General features: G+C 39.7%; 1 long non-coding RNA gene across 1 annotated transcript in view; it reads left to right on the top strand.

Moving 5' to 3' along the window:
- Positions 1 to 15,387, top strand: part of LOC138423514 (uncharacterized) — a 92,709-nt gene that overhangs the window by 37,835 nt on the left and 39,487 nt on the right. The window lies entirely within an intron of this gene.

The raw sequence follows: 15,387 nt of genomic DNA, 5'->3' as shown, positions 1-15,387 counted from the left end.
TATCTCTTCTGTTTCTGTCCCCTGCCACATGGCACTTCACAGTGTACACCCACTGATTCTAGCCACTCAGACTCCCAATGATAAGCATTTTGATATGGCTCAGTGGTAAAGAATCTGCCTGCAACACAGGAGACCTGGGTTCTATCCCTGGGTTGGGAAGATCCCCTGTAGGAGGGCGTGGCAACCCACTCCAGTATTCTCTTGCCCGGAGAATCCCATGGACAGAAGAGCCTGGCGGGCCACAGTCCATGGGGTTGCAAAGAGCTGGACACAACTAAGTGACTAATACTTTATACTTTCCAATCTCTCACTCCACAAATAATGCTGGGGAAAAAAGCAACAAAAAAATTCATGCATGCCCACACATGGACCTGAATGAGAATTTTCTTAGTACATATTCCTAAAAGCAGAAGTGCTGATTTATTTGGAATGCACATATTTATTTTTTCTAAATACCACCAAGTAGCTCTTCAGAGCTGCTATGTCTATCTGTATTCTCACCAGCAGAGCAGAGAGCAACCACAGCTACACATTACCTGCTACCACTGAGCTTCCTGGATTTTTGGTGGTTAAAGATAAATTGGTGTTTAATTGTTGTTTTAATTTGAATTTCATTAACTTGTAAATAGTTATATATCCACTTAAGTACACTACCTATTTACACCTTTGCCTGTTTTTCTCTTGGGGTTGAAGTAGCTTTCCTGTTGATTTAAAAGCGTTCCTTCTACCGCATTTCCAAGATACTGTTTTCTTGAGAATTTTTGACATTGCAAATATCTTCGTCCGTACTCTCTTATCTCTCACTTAACTTTATGCATATTACTGTTTCTTAATATTATTTTCAGATTCTAAGTATAATCAAATCCATCATCCCTTACAGATTTGTCATTTGATTAGTGTTTCCATGCTAAGTCACAAAGATTATCTCATTTTCTTTCATTATTTTTAGTTTTACCTTTCACATGTTTTCCACATGGTTTTGCTTCTTCTTATTAACCTATGTGGTATAAAAATATAATAGTTTTCAGTTGGTCATTCTTTATTCTTCTCTATGGCTACATAATATCATATTATATGACTATAATTCAGTGTATTTAAGCAGTATGCAGATGATTTTTTTAGGGTTTTCTAGTATACTCACTTATATAAAGAGTATCTTTCTGGAGTTGCTAGGTCAATATGTATATATGTTTTCGGTGTTGTTTGTTTTGATTTATTGTCAAACTACCTTCTAAACTACTGTTTTTTCTGTGATGTCCAATAATAGTACCCTTCATATTTCATACATATAAATTTATAGATAATTCAAAAGTTATCTACAATTGGAAATCAATCAAGATAGCAGAGTGAATGGACCTGAAGCTCATTTCCCCCTCATTTTCAAAAATAGACCTACATGTGGAACAATTCTCACTGAAAACTAACTGGAAACTGGCAGGACTCCTGTACATCCAAGTTCAGTTCAGTTCAGTTCAATCACTCAGTCATGTGCAACTCTTTGTGACTCCAAGGACTGCAGCACACCAGGCTTCCCTGTTCATCACCAACTCCCGGAGCTTGCTCAAACTCATGTCCATTAAGTCTGTGATGCCATCCAAACATCTCATCCTCTGTCATCCCCTTCTCCTCCTGCCTTCAATCTTTCCCAGCATCAGGGTCTGTTCCAATGAGTCAGCTCTTCACATCAGGTGGCCAAAGTATTGGAGCTTCAGCTTCAGCATCAGCCCTTCCAATAAGTATTCAGGATCATTTAGGATTGACAGTTTTGATTTCCTTGCAGTCCAAGGGACTCTCAAGAGTCATCTCCAACACCACAGTTCAAAAGCATCAATTCTTCAGTGCTCAGCTATCTTTATAGTCTAACTCTCACATCCATACATGACTACTGGAAAAACCATAGCTTTGATTAGATGGACCTTTGTTGGCAAAGTAATGTCTCAGCTTTTTAATATGCTGTCTAGGTTGGTCACAGCTTTTCTTCCAAGGAGCAAGTGTCTTTTAATTTCATGGCTGCAGTCACCATCTGCAGTGATTTTGGAGCCCAAAAAATAAAGTCTCTGTTTACATTGTTTCCCCATCTATTTGACATGAAATGATGGGGCCAGATACCATGATCTTAGTTTCCTGATTGTTGAATTTTAAGCCAACTTTTTCACTCTCCTCTTTCACTTTCATCAAGAGGCTCTTTAGTTCCTCTTCACTTTCCTCCATAACGGTGGTGTCATCCGTGTATCTGAGATTATTGATATTTCTCCCAGCAATCTTGATTCCAGCTTGTGCTTCATCTAGACAGGCATTTGGCATGATATACTCTGCATATAAGTTAAATAAGCAGGGCGACTATATACAACCTTACCTTACTCCTTTCTGTATTTGGAACCAGTCGTTATTCCATGTCTAGTTCCAACTGTTGCTTCTTTACCTGCTTACAGATTTCTCAGGAGGCAGGTAAGGTGGTCTTGTATCCCATCTCTTTGGGAATTTTCCACAATTTGCTGTACAACCAGAGCTGTAAGAAAGATAAACATGTAATTTGGTAGGAAGGGAAGAAAGCAATCAGGTCAGGATCTGTGCCCCTGGGAGGTGACCCGGAGGAAAAGGGAGATGACACGGGTAGACACCTGCCCTGGGGAGTGAACAGTGAGAGCCACAGGCTGGGCACCCAGTCCTGGAATCCCACACCAAGGAGACAAGCTCCCCTGGAGGGTTGGAACATGACTGGGACTAACAGGAGAGCTGTGTGAAGCCTGGACTCCACTCATGAGGAGCTTGTACTGGCTTGCCCTCAAGGAAGAATCAACCCCAGGACACAGAGCTCACCCAGTCCTAGGGCTGAGCCTGAGTGGTAGGTGCTTGTCATTGTTGGCACTTCACTCAAGCACTGCAGCCCAGATTTCTGACAGCAGCCACAGCTTCTCTTGATACATGCCAAAGGGCCACTCGAGCCCACCCACCCTACAGTGCGGTCCACAGCATGGGGTGCGTGTGGAGCCTGGGGACAGGGAGAGGGCTGGGAGAGACAAAGGGGACTTGCACCTGAGGCTGCGTTTGAGTGGAGCAAGGGAAATAAATACCAGCAGCTGCAGAGGGGACAGGTCAGACCTTTGTCTGTGGTCAGCATAAGCCGAGAACTCACATGGACCCCACTTGCTTCAGCACTCACACCTGGCTCTGCCCTCAGCCCTTCCACCACCAGCCCTGCCCCCTACCACACTGACAACTGCCAGCATCAAATCCAGCTCTCTCACCAGAGGTGCTGGGAATACAGTCAGTATAGGCAAGCATCCACGTAAGGACACACTTTCAAGACCACAGTAGGTAAGTGTTTCACCTAAATTCATGGAGGAAGAGAAAGTTAAGCAAAATGAGAGCAAGAGAAAACTCCTGGAAAAAATTAGGAAATTATCAGATAAAGAATTCAAAGTGTTGATTGTAAAAACGTTAACTGAATTAAGGGAAAGAATAGAACTACACATTGATAATTTTAACAAGGAGTTAGGAAATATACAAAGACTCAATCAGAAATGACGAAGTCAATAGCTAGCATAAAAAGGCATCAGAAGGGTTAACAAGATTGTAAATGGAATTATTTTATTTTATTGAACTAACTTCTGGAAAAAAAGTACATCAGAAGAAATAAATAACAGACTAAGTGATACAGAAGAATGAAAAAGTGATCAGAAAGATAGAATAAAATGGAAATTGCTCAATCAGAATAGCAAAAAGCAACGCAAATTTTTAAAAAATGAAAACAGTCTAAGAGATTTCTGGGTTGGGATAGCATTAAATGCACCAACATTCACATGGTAGGAGCCCTAGAAAGAGGAGAGGGAGAGAATGGGATCGAAATGCATTTAAAGAAACTATGGTTGAAAACTTTCCAAACCTGAAAAAGGAAATAGATAGAAAACACAGAGGATTCCAAACAGAATGAATCCAAACAAACCCACGCCAAGACATATCATAATTAAAACAGCAAAAGTTAAAAAGAATACTAAAGTTGGCAAGAGAAAAATAGAGTCATACATAAAGGAATCACCATAAGTCTATCAGCTGATTTCTCTGCAGAAACTTTGCAGACCAGAAGGGAGTGTCATGATATATTCAAAGTGCTGAAAGGGAAAAACCTGAAACCTAAGGTACTCTGCCTAGAAAGATTACTATTAAGAATAGAAAGATAAAGGACTTCTCAAATAAGCAAACACCAAAAAAATTCATACTCTACCTTCTCTAAAAGAAATGCTAAAGGATCTTCTTTAAGTGGAAAAGAAGTAAGAATCTAATAGGAAAGGGAAAACCTCACTAGGAAAGGCAAACATATAGTAAGCACTGGGGATTAACCATTTAAATAAGACAGTATGAAAATTAACAGACAATTATAAAAGCAACAATAACTACAATTGACAGCTAAGGAATAAACATGAAAAATATGATTTCAAAACCACAAAATGGAGGGGAGAGAACAGGAGTACAAAGTATGGATCTTTAGAATTTGTTTGAATTTAAATGACAATCTGTTTGAAAGAAGTTCAGTTCAATTGCTCAGTCGTGTCCAACTGTTTGCGACCCCATGGACAGCAGCACACCAGGCTTCCCTGTCCATCAACTCCCAGAGTGTACTCAAACTCATGTCCATCACGTTGGTGATGCCACCCAACGATTTCATCCTCTGTCTTCCCCTTCTCCTCTTGCCTTTAGTCTTTCCCAGCATCAGGGTTTTTCAAAGGAGCCAGTTCTTTTCATCAGGTGGCCAAAGTATTGGAGCTTCAGCTTCAGCATCGTCCTTCTAATGAATATTCAGGGTTGATTTCCTTTAGGATTGACTGTTTTGATCTCCTTGCAGTCCAAGGGACTCTCAAGAGTCTTCTCCAACACCACAGTTCAAAAGCATCAACTCTTTATCGCTCAGCTTTCCTTATAGTCCAACTCTCACATCTATACACGACTACTAGAAAAACCATAGCTTTGACTGGATGGACCTTTGTCGTCAAAGTAATGTCTCTGCTTTTATTTTCAATTAATTTATTTATTTCAATTGGAGGATAATTACTTTACAATATTATGGTGGTTTTGGCCATACATCAACATGTCTTTGCTTTTTAATATGCCATCTAGGTTGGTCATAGCTTTTCTTCCAAGGAGCAAGCATCTTTTAATTGAAACAAGTAGATGTAGTTACAGGTCAATGTCAACTCCATGTAACCACAAACCAAAAACCTACAATAGATCCCCCAAAAGAATGGAACTAGAAGAAACACAGGCATACTACTAAAGAACATATTTGCAAATAATAGGGCCTACAAAGGGTTAATATCCAAAACCCTTTGGATATTTGGATATATAAATGGCTGATACAACTCAGTATTAAAACAAACAAACAAATAGCCTAATCTGAAAATGGACAGTAGACCTAAAGAGAAATTTTCCAAAGATATGCAAATGACTAACAGGAACATGAAAACATCCTCAAAATCACTAATTATTAGAGAAATGGAAATCAAAACCACAATGAGATATCACCTCACACCTGTGAGAGTGGCCATCATCAAAAAATCTACAAATAATAAATGCTAGAAGGATGGACAGAAAAGGGAACATGCTACACTGCTGGTGGGAAGGTAAATCAATGCAGCGACTCTGGAGAATAACATGGAGGTTTCCCAAAAGTTAAAGCTAGAACTTACATATGATCCAGCAATTGTACTCTTGAATATATATATATGAAAACACTAATTAAAAAAGATACATGCACCCCAATGTTCATAGCAGCACTATTCACAATAGCCAAGATATGGAAATAACCCAAGTGCCCATCAACAGATGATTTACTTAAGAAGATGTGGTATATATATATATGAATGTTCAGTTCAGTTCAGTTCAGTTCAGTTCAGTCGCTCAGTCGTATCCGACTCCGTGCAACCCCAAGAATCGCAGCACGCCAGGCCTCCCTGTCCATCACCAACTCCCAGAGTTCACTCAGACTCACGTCCATCGAGTCCATGATGCCATCCAGCCATCTCATCCTCGGTCATTCCCTATCTCCTCCTGCCCCCAATCCCTCCCTGCATCAGAGTCTTTTCCAATGAATCAACTCTTTGCATGAGGTGGCCAAAGTACTGGAGTTTCTGCTTTAGCATCATTCCTCCCAAAGAAATCCCAGGGTTGATCTCCTTCAGAATGAACTGGTTGGATCTCCTTGCAGTCCAAGGGACTCTCAAGAGTCTTCTCCAACACCAAAGTTCAAAAGCATCAATTCTTCAGCGCTCAGCCTTCTTCACAGTCCAAATCTCACATCCATATATGACTACTGGAAAAACCATAGCCTTGACTAGACGGACCTTAGTTGGCAAAGTAATCTCTGCTTTTCAATATGCTATCTAGGTTGGTCACAACTTTTCTTCCAAGGAGTAAGCGTCTTTTTATTTCATGGCTGCAATCACCATCTGCAGTGATTTTGGAGCCCAAAAAATAAAGTCTGACACTGTTTCCACTGTTTCCCCATCTATTTCCCACGAAGTGATGGGACCAGATGCCATGATCTTCGCTTTCTGAATGTTGAGCTTTAAGCCAACATTTTCACTCTCCTCTTTCACTTTCATCAAGAGGCTTTTTAGTTCCTCTTCACTTTCTGACATAAGGGTGGTGTCATCTACATATCTGAGGTGATTGATATTTCTCCCAGCAATCTTGATTTCAGCTTGTGTTTCTCCCAGTCCAGCGTTTCTCATGATGTACTCTGCATAGAAGTTGAATAAGCAGGGTGACAATATACAGCCTTGAAGTATTCCTTTTTCTATTTGGAACCAGTCTGTTGTTCCATGTCCACTTCTAACTGTTGCTTCCTGGCCTGCATACAGATTTCTCAAGAGGCAGGTCAGGTGGTCTGGTATTCCCATCTCTCTCAGAATTTTCCACAGTTTATTGTGATCCACACAGTCAAAGGCTTTGGCATAGTCAATAAAGCAGAAATAGATGTTTCTCTGGAACTCTCTTGCTTTTCCATGATCCAGTGGATGTTGGCAATTTGATCTCTGGTTCCTCTGCCTTTTCAAAAACCAGCTTGAATATTAGGAAGTTCACGGTTCACATATTGCTGAAGCCTGGCTTGGAGAATTTTCAGCATTACTTTACTAGCATGTGAGATAAGTGCAGTGGTGCTGTAGTTTGAGCATTCTTTGGCATTGCCTTTCTTTGGAATTGGAATGAAACCTGACCTTTTCCAGTCCTGTGGTCACTGCTGAGTTTTCCAAAAATGCTGGCAAAAATGAAATAATGCCATTTGTAGCATGAATGCACCTATAGAATATTATTCTCAGTGAAGTAAGACAGAGAAAGGCAAATAGTGTAGGATATCACTTATATGTAAAATCTAAAAAAATTAAATACATATAAAGTAAAATATAAACAGACTCCCAGGTATGGGGGGGCGGGGCGGAAATACTTAGAGGTTATAACAGGAGAAAAGAAGGGGGAGATAAAAGATAGGGGTATGAGATTAAGAGATGCAAACTACTGTGCATAAAATAGATATGCAACAAAAATATGTTGTATAGCTCAGGGAATTACAGACTTATCTTGCAATACCTTTTAATGGAATATAATCTATAAAAATATTGAATTGCTATGCTGTGTACTTGAAACTAATATAATATTATAAATCAATTTTGCTTCAATTTAAAAACTTATCTGGCATTCTATTGTGGTATTAATATTAAAGATTTTAAAATAAAAATATTGTATTCCACTACCCATATTATTGCGATTTTATCTTTATTTGAGAGCCTTAATTTTTTTTCTTTACATTCTTTGTTGTGTCATATCATGTTGTTGTTTTTCAGTTGCTCAGTTGCTAAGTCATGTCCTAATATTTGTGACCCCATGGACTGCAGCACATCAGGCTTCCTTGTCCTTTACTATCTCCCAGAGTTTGCTCAAACTCATGTCCATTAAGTCAGTGATGCCATCCAACCATCTCATTTTCTGTCACCCCTTCTCCTTCTGTCCTGAATGTTTCCAGAATCAGGGTCTTTTCCACTGAGTTGGCTTTTCACATCAGGTGGCCAAAGTATTGGAGCTTCATCATCAGTCCTTCCAATGAATATTTGGGGTTGATTCCCTTTAGGATGGACTGGTTTGGTCTCCTTGCTGTCCAAGGGACTCTCAAGAGTTTTCTCCAGCACCACAGTTCAAAAGCATCAGTTCTTCGGCACTCAGCCTTCTTTATGTGTTTTTATACATTTTCCCTGAAAAAGAAAAGACTGTGGTAGGATGATAGCAGACACATTAAAAGAAAAAAGATTTCTAGGAAACATAATAATTCCTGGTTTTATTCCTCCCTCTAAGGAGGTACAAATAAGAACAGACTTCTGAAAAACTTGCAGCCTAATATATTCTACTTATACTTAATATAAATAGACCACACTAAAATCAGAAATATCACTTGCAAAGTGATTATCTACCCTAACCACATTCACAATTATTTTTGTAAGTATTTTCCCCAAAGGTCTCTTGTCTTATCAAACAAAATTTTATTGGTGGCTTCCCTGGTGGCTCAGAGGATAAAGCATCTGCCCGCAATGTAGGAGACCCGGGTTAGATCCCTGGGTTGGGAAGATCCCCTGGAGAGGGAAATGGCAACCCATTCCAGTATTCTTGCCTGGAGAATCCCATGGACAGAGGAGCCTGGCGGGCTACAGTCCACGGGGTCGCAAAATTATACTAATTATTACCAAATATTCTGAAGGCACATGACAGTAATTTTGGCCAGAAACCACATTTCTAAAATGAGAAAATGTTTAGCATTTGGTCTATTTTGAAAGACACATTTTAAATTATTTGTGGGGAAAATACACTCAGCATATAAATACACCGGTAACTCATTTTTAAGCAAAATTAAACTTTTTACTTCAAGACAGGAAAAATCTCCTATATGAATGAAATATTTAGTGGCTGAGCTAAAATGAGACAGTATTGGTACATTTTTCTTGTAACAGCAGGTTAGCTAGCATATAGGTGACCGGCTTTTTTAGCCATTGTTAGTGGGACTGTAAAATGATACAAACTGGTTGGAATAAAGTTTTACAACACATTCAGTACATTAAATATAAGATGCAAGTTAAAATACTATGAGAGTATCAACTATAATGCTCTGTGGTGTTATCGAAGAAAATATTTAAAGTCAGAAAAATCCCTAAAATTTATTAATGAAAAATAAGGTTTTTGATAAACACTTTCTACATTTTACTCTTTCCTTTACTTTCCAGTGATTAGAAAGTTATATATTCTGTCTACTCTTCCATTAATATACAATATATTTTTGTTGCATATCTAAAGTCTGTTGACTCAACTCTCTTACTCCCAATTTCACATTTCCTATATATTTCACAATAATTTCAAATTTGAAATTTAGATTATTACTGACAAACTGCTTTTACTTTATTAATCTCCATTTTCAAGAATAATTTTGACATGTGTATTATATTCCTTGACTATATTTTGAGGTCAATATTTTTTAAAAAAAGGCTTAACATTCATGAATTTCATTTTTCACCACTCTTTTTATTTACATCATATTCTTTCAGTTCTTTCATCTGTTATTTTGATTCATTTCTCATTTGGTTAGTATATGTCCTCAGTTTTTTTCACAAAACTTTAAATGGTCTATTATCTGGGATTCTTTGGGTCTGAGAACATTTTTCCTATCTCATTTGTGAATGAATCATAGCTTCTCTTTATTTAGAAACCTTGAATTACAATTTTTCATTCTCAAAGCATATGCAGATGTGGTTCCCTTGTGTGAAGCATTTATGAAAGGAAGAAATGTATAACAAATTTGCTTCTCCTCCCTTTCTCTGTTACCTTGTGGTCTCTGAGCTATAGTTCATAACATTTCCAAATGCTGATTTTTTTACAAGATTGGATGTAATTCTCTTTCATTTGATATATTTTGTAGGCATTTAGTGAGTCTTAATCTGAAGACTCACTTTTGCTTCATGTCAGGAAAATTTTCTTCTATTGTTTCCTATTATTATTTTTCTATTTGCTCTATTATTTTTCTATCTGTAATTCCCTGCCATTTTTGCTTGTATTCACATACTGAAATGACCTATTTGAGGACTATTTTGGTTCTTTTTTCTTCCCCCTTTGACTGGAAGAAAAAAAACAGGGAATATAGGGGTATGCTGCTGCTGCTGCTGCTAAGTCACTTCAGTTGTGTCCGACTCTGTGCAACCCCATAGACAGCAGCCCAACAGGCTCCCCCGTCCCTGGGATTCTCCAGGCAAGAATACTGGAGTGGGTTGCCATTTCCTTCTCCAATGCATGAAAGTGAAAAGTGAAAAGTGAAAGTGAAGTCACTTAGTCATGCCCAACTCTTAGCAACCCCGTGGACTGCAGCCTACCAGGCTCCTCCGTCCATGGGATTTTCCAGGCAAGAGTACTGGAGTGGGTTGCCATTGCCTTCTCCTATATAGGGGTATAGCAGCATTTATAGTCAGTGATCTCTTAGTGGTAGGATTAAAGGTAATGTAAAAACTTTTAAACATTTTAAATTTCATGTGTCCAAGTTTTAAAGACATCTACAAATAATATATATTACTTCTGCAATAATTAAAAATGTTTTCAAAAATAAAGAAATAACTTGAAGAGGAAACATAAAAATTATAGAGATGGCATTTCATTGCAATGATTAGTGACCAACTCTGGCCATACTATTATAGATTCTTGTGTTTTAAAATCTGAGGGGGATTTAAGATTCAATAAGTGATTTAGTAATGCTAATAATTATCATTATAATATCAGACAACAGGGGCTTCCCTGGTGGCTCAGTTGATAAAGTATCCACCTACAATGCAGGAGACACAGGTTTAATCCCTGGGTTGGGAAGATGCCCTGGAGAAGGGCATGGCAACCCATTCCCATATTTGCCTGCAGAATCCCATGGACTGAGGAGCCTGTTGGGCTACTGTCCATAGAGTCACAAAGAGTCAGACGTGACTAAAGAGACTGAGCAGGCACACATGCATCGGACAACAAACATACAGGTAAAATTAGAGAAGAAAAGAGATTACATTGCCTGAAAAGGTAACATTAAGGTGAGCTTAAAATTATTTTTCCAGAGTGTGACAGGCTTTCATACTGTAGTCATATATTTTCAACCCATGATCTGAACCCCAGTGGAAAGTTTAAGATACTGTAGCTTTTCCCCAACAATAAGGAGATGATTTTAGGAAACTTCCACAGTGGAAAACTTGGAAATTAAGGAATTTATGATTCAGTGTGAGAAATAAAACTGGAATAAATTCCTGAAATCCCTCAAAAATCTATTTAGTTACAATAAAATAATAATGAATGGTGCAGAAATAATGACAGTTGATAGCTAAGCCTTAAATTTATAAGGTTATATATTGAGCTTTTAATTTCCATTTATTCTTCCAAACAGTCCAGAAATATTTTAGAATCTCCTCTAATGCTCCAAATATTTTTAAAGTGCTTTTGTTCTGTTTTGCACTAATAGACAAATTAGTTATACAGTGTTTATAGCAATGGATTGCTTTGTATTTATGTTCTTGCCTATGTCTGGGTCTTCTTCAAAGAATGATGTCTTTCGGATTCTAATATTTGGAATTTTGTGACCCCCCACATACTCCACTCTGGTCCTGTCTTCATCAACATTTACTGGGTTAGTTTCACCCTTTACCTTCTTATAGATGATTCCAGAATGTGGCTGTAAGTGCCTCCTTGGCATTCCTTCTGGTTTCCTTACCTCTTTTTCTCTGATCTCTCAGTCTTTTTTCTTACATGCATGGAGCATCTAAGCCAGGAAATTTGACACTGCCCACAATTCTATACATATTCTCAGCTCAGGCCACTTTTCCTGCCACAAAAAAATGGCTGACCAAGTAAATCACTCAAAGCTCTGCTCACTGGGAAGAGCTTATCTTACTAATTGTTTTCAAGCCACCTTTGACTATGGCTATGAGGCAGCCCATCATCCTTTAATGGCTTGCCCCTTGTAAGATGATCCCTGATAATTATCTCTGAGATCTGGTTCCTCCATCAGCTTGTCTTATAGGAGATCCCATGAAGTCACTGATGAGAGTTCAGATGGGGCCACTGGGCCCTCCTGCAGCATATTTTGTCCCTAGGAAAACCATCCCTATTTCATGCAATTAATCCCCACATTTCTCAGTGAGTCAAGTCACCATCTGATTCTACTTGGGCTCTATCTTACGTGTTCCTTTTCCATGGAAAGTTAGATTCCTGTGCTGCCTGCCTGATCAATATATAACTGAAAGAAGCCAGTTCATGATGAAAGTTCTAGATCCATGGTCACTTGTTCTTAAACTTTCTATCTCTTTCAGCACATAGAAGAATTTGATATTTAATTCTTCATTGCAAATGTCATTCCCTTTGTTTCCGAATCCTGGGGTCTCAAACCGTGACTTTCCCACTGAAATTTGTCATGCACTCCTCTCAGCATTGCTTGTCACCACTGACATGTGATTGTGTGACCCAAGTAGTAGAATGCAAGCCCTGTAGCCTGCTCCCAAGGTAGATGCTTTTCCTACTCCAGGTTCCACTCAAAGATGATAGAATTTAGGTCAAAGTAAAGTTCCTAGTTGTGTGGACTTTATTAAATTGATTATATGCATTAGGTAGAACCCTCAATGACTGCCCATTTATTTTGTCCCTAGGAAAAATGGGTCCCATTTCATCCAATTAATAATCTCTTCAGTTCACTGTGAGGCAAGGCCCCTTGGGTACCACCCTGCTCTCACTCATTGCGCAGCTGTCCCTGAGCACTGGTGGTTAGTGCCACCACCTGGTATCTATTGCTTTGGGACTCCGACATCCCCACTGCTCTCAGTGAACAAGCTCTGTGTCAGCCTGCAGAGGAGAGTTAATGACGCAGGTGTCTTTCTCACTGGCACATTCACAGCAGCCTTGTGAATACTGTGTCCTCTGGGCCCCGACTTAGAACATAATCTTCCATCCTCTCCAGAACGGCTGCTTTGCTGAACTTTTTAGTTCCTTCCTCAACCACCTGCCATAGTCATTCAGCTTTTCAACTTCACTCAGTGGGGCCATCTTGCTTTCCAGGCTTCCAGAGCCAGCCTCCCAACAAGTTTGCATCATCCCCTGGTGTTGAATCCTACATCCTGACACACCGCCCCATTCTCTTCACTTTTGGCTGTATTCTAATCACCTTGGTCAAGCACCCTCCAAATCCAGTCTGTAGGTGGCCCCCTGGTTTTTGCCTGTATATACTGATTCTCTTATTGCCCTTTTGGCACAAAGTTCTCACCAGGCTCAGGACATCTTCAGTAAGCTATGACTTAACCTCAGTTTTTGGTTTGGCAGCCAACAAAGGAGGTAGTGGACCCAGTGGACTTAGCAGTGAGAACTCCTGGCCTCTTCCCATACAGGGAGAATACTAACTCTTAATAGGGAGAGAGAAGCCATCTCTCCAGGCTCTGAGAGCTTGGGGGGAGGGGGTCAAATATCTAGGGTGCTTGAGTTTGACTAGGGGTTAATGCACATGAAAAATTAAAAGGAAAAAGGCAAAATTTGACAGGAGAGCCTCTGACTGTGATAAAAATCTGACTGAGAACAGCCACACCAACAAGGAACTCCAGTGCAAAAAGACTGCCTTATTGAAGGACCCTGGTACTTTCTGCCACACTTGGGCACTGGCTCGGGCTGCCTGGGAGGAGAGTGGTCTCAGCTGGAAAGCTGAAGTGGTCCCTGGAGTTGCAATAACTGCAGGTTGTCAGCTGATTGTGTTCTTGCCTCTTCATGGCAAGGTCTTCTATGAAAGAAAGATCTCCAAGGCAGAGTCCACGGCTGCCGCAGCCAGCAAAGTCCTCCCACGATGAGAACGTAGGGAGGAGGTATCAGTTTTGTAGGTTTCATCTCCCATTTTCTCCAGGGCACAAGCTCATGGAGAGACACAGAGACCAAAATAGCCCAACAACACCCATTATTCTTTCTCAGGGATCCATCATCCAATTTTTTGCAAGTTAAAAATATGCTCTCAAGATTAAATTGCGAAATAAATACTAAAACTAAAATTATCCATTCACCATCTATTGTTTTTTACTATAGACATAGCTTGTTTTATTATGTTGCTTTACAGTAATTTGCAGATATTGCATCTTCTGCAAGTTGAAGTTGGTAGCAATGCTGCAATGAGCAAGTTGGTGCCATTTTTCCACCAGCATTTGCCCACTTCATGTCTCTATGTCACATTTTGGTAATTGTCTCAGTATTTCAAACTTTTTCATTATTATTACATTTTCTTGTTGATTTGTGGTCAGTGAACTTTGGTGTTACTACTGTGACTTAGTGAAGGCTCAGATGATGTCTAACATTCTTTAGCAATAAACTAACAGGGGCCTCCCTGGTGGCTCAGACTGTAAAGAATCTAACTGCAATGCAGGACACCCAGGTTTGATCCCTGGGTTGGGAAGATCCCCTGAAGAAGGGAATGGCAACCCACTCCAGTATTCTTGCCTGGAGAATCCCGTGGACAGAGGAGCCTGGTGGGCTACAGTCCATGGGGTCACAAAGAGTCAGACACGACTGAGCGACTAACATTTTCACTTTTCCATGTGCTATAACAGTAGGTTCTAAAACACTAGGTTATTGGAACACACACACACACACACACACACACACACACATACACACTGGGACTTCCCTGGTAGCTCAGTGGCAAAACCTCCATGCTCCCAATACAAGGGGCCCTGGTTTGATTGCTGGCCAAAGAGCTATGACCACATGCTGCAACTCAGATTTAGCATCCTGCAACTAAAGAACTCATTTGCCACAATTAAGACCCAGTGCAGTCAAATAAATATATACGTGGTCAAAAGTAACAATTTTTTAAAAATTTAAAAACATACGAGATGTGCCTTGCTAGGTGCCAGGCCTGTGCTTCTCCTACTCTAGGTCATGACTTATTAGTGGACTGAGAAATCAGTTCAGTGGGTTGTGACCCACTTTATTTTTTTAATAGAATGAGATAGGCTGGAACAGAAAATACCATTCTGTCTTTTACACAGTAACAGTACGTATCTTTTGAGAATTTTGTTTCTATTAGCTGTTGTGTGTGTGTGTGTGTGTGTGTGTGTGTGTGTGCATGTGCTCACCGGGTCACACTATGCTAGGCCCACTGAGTGCTGGCAACAGAAAGTTCATCTAAAACCAGCCACAGGCACTGATCCTTGCTCCTTCTTCAAATTAATTTCCACATGATTTCTAAGTCTAGGGTCAGACTAACTGATACAGCAGCATACTACATTCTACTGACCATCCCCATCAGAGAGGAAAAGGAGCTCTACATAAAGGCACAAAGAGGTTTATGACAAGTAGGCATAACCATGA

The sequence above is a fragment of the Ovis canadensis genome, chromosome 18 (genome assembly GCF_042477335.2).
Source record: "Ovis canadensis isolate MfBH-ARS-UI-01 breed Bighorn chromosome 18, ARS-UI_OviCan_v2, whole genome shotgun sequence".
Taxonomy (NCBI): Eukaryota; Metazoa; Chordata; class Mammalia; order Artiodactyla; family Bovidae; genus Ovis; species Ovis canadensis.
The sequence above is the reverse complement of the archived record's forward strand: the minus strand, read 5'-3'. Positions and strand labels throughout refer to the sequence as shown.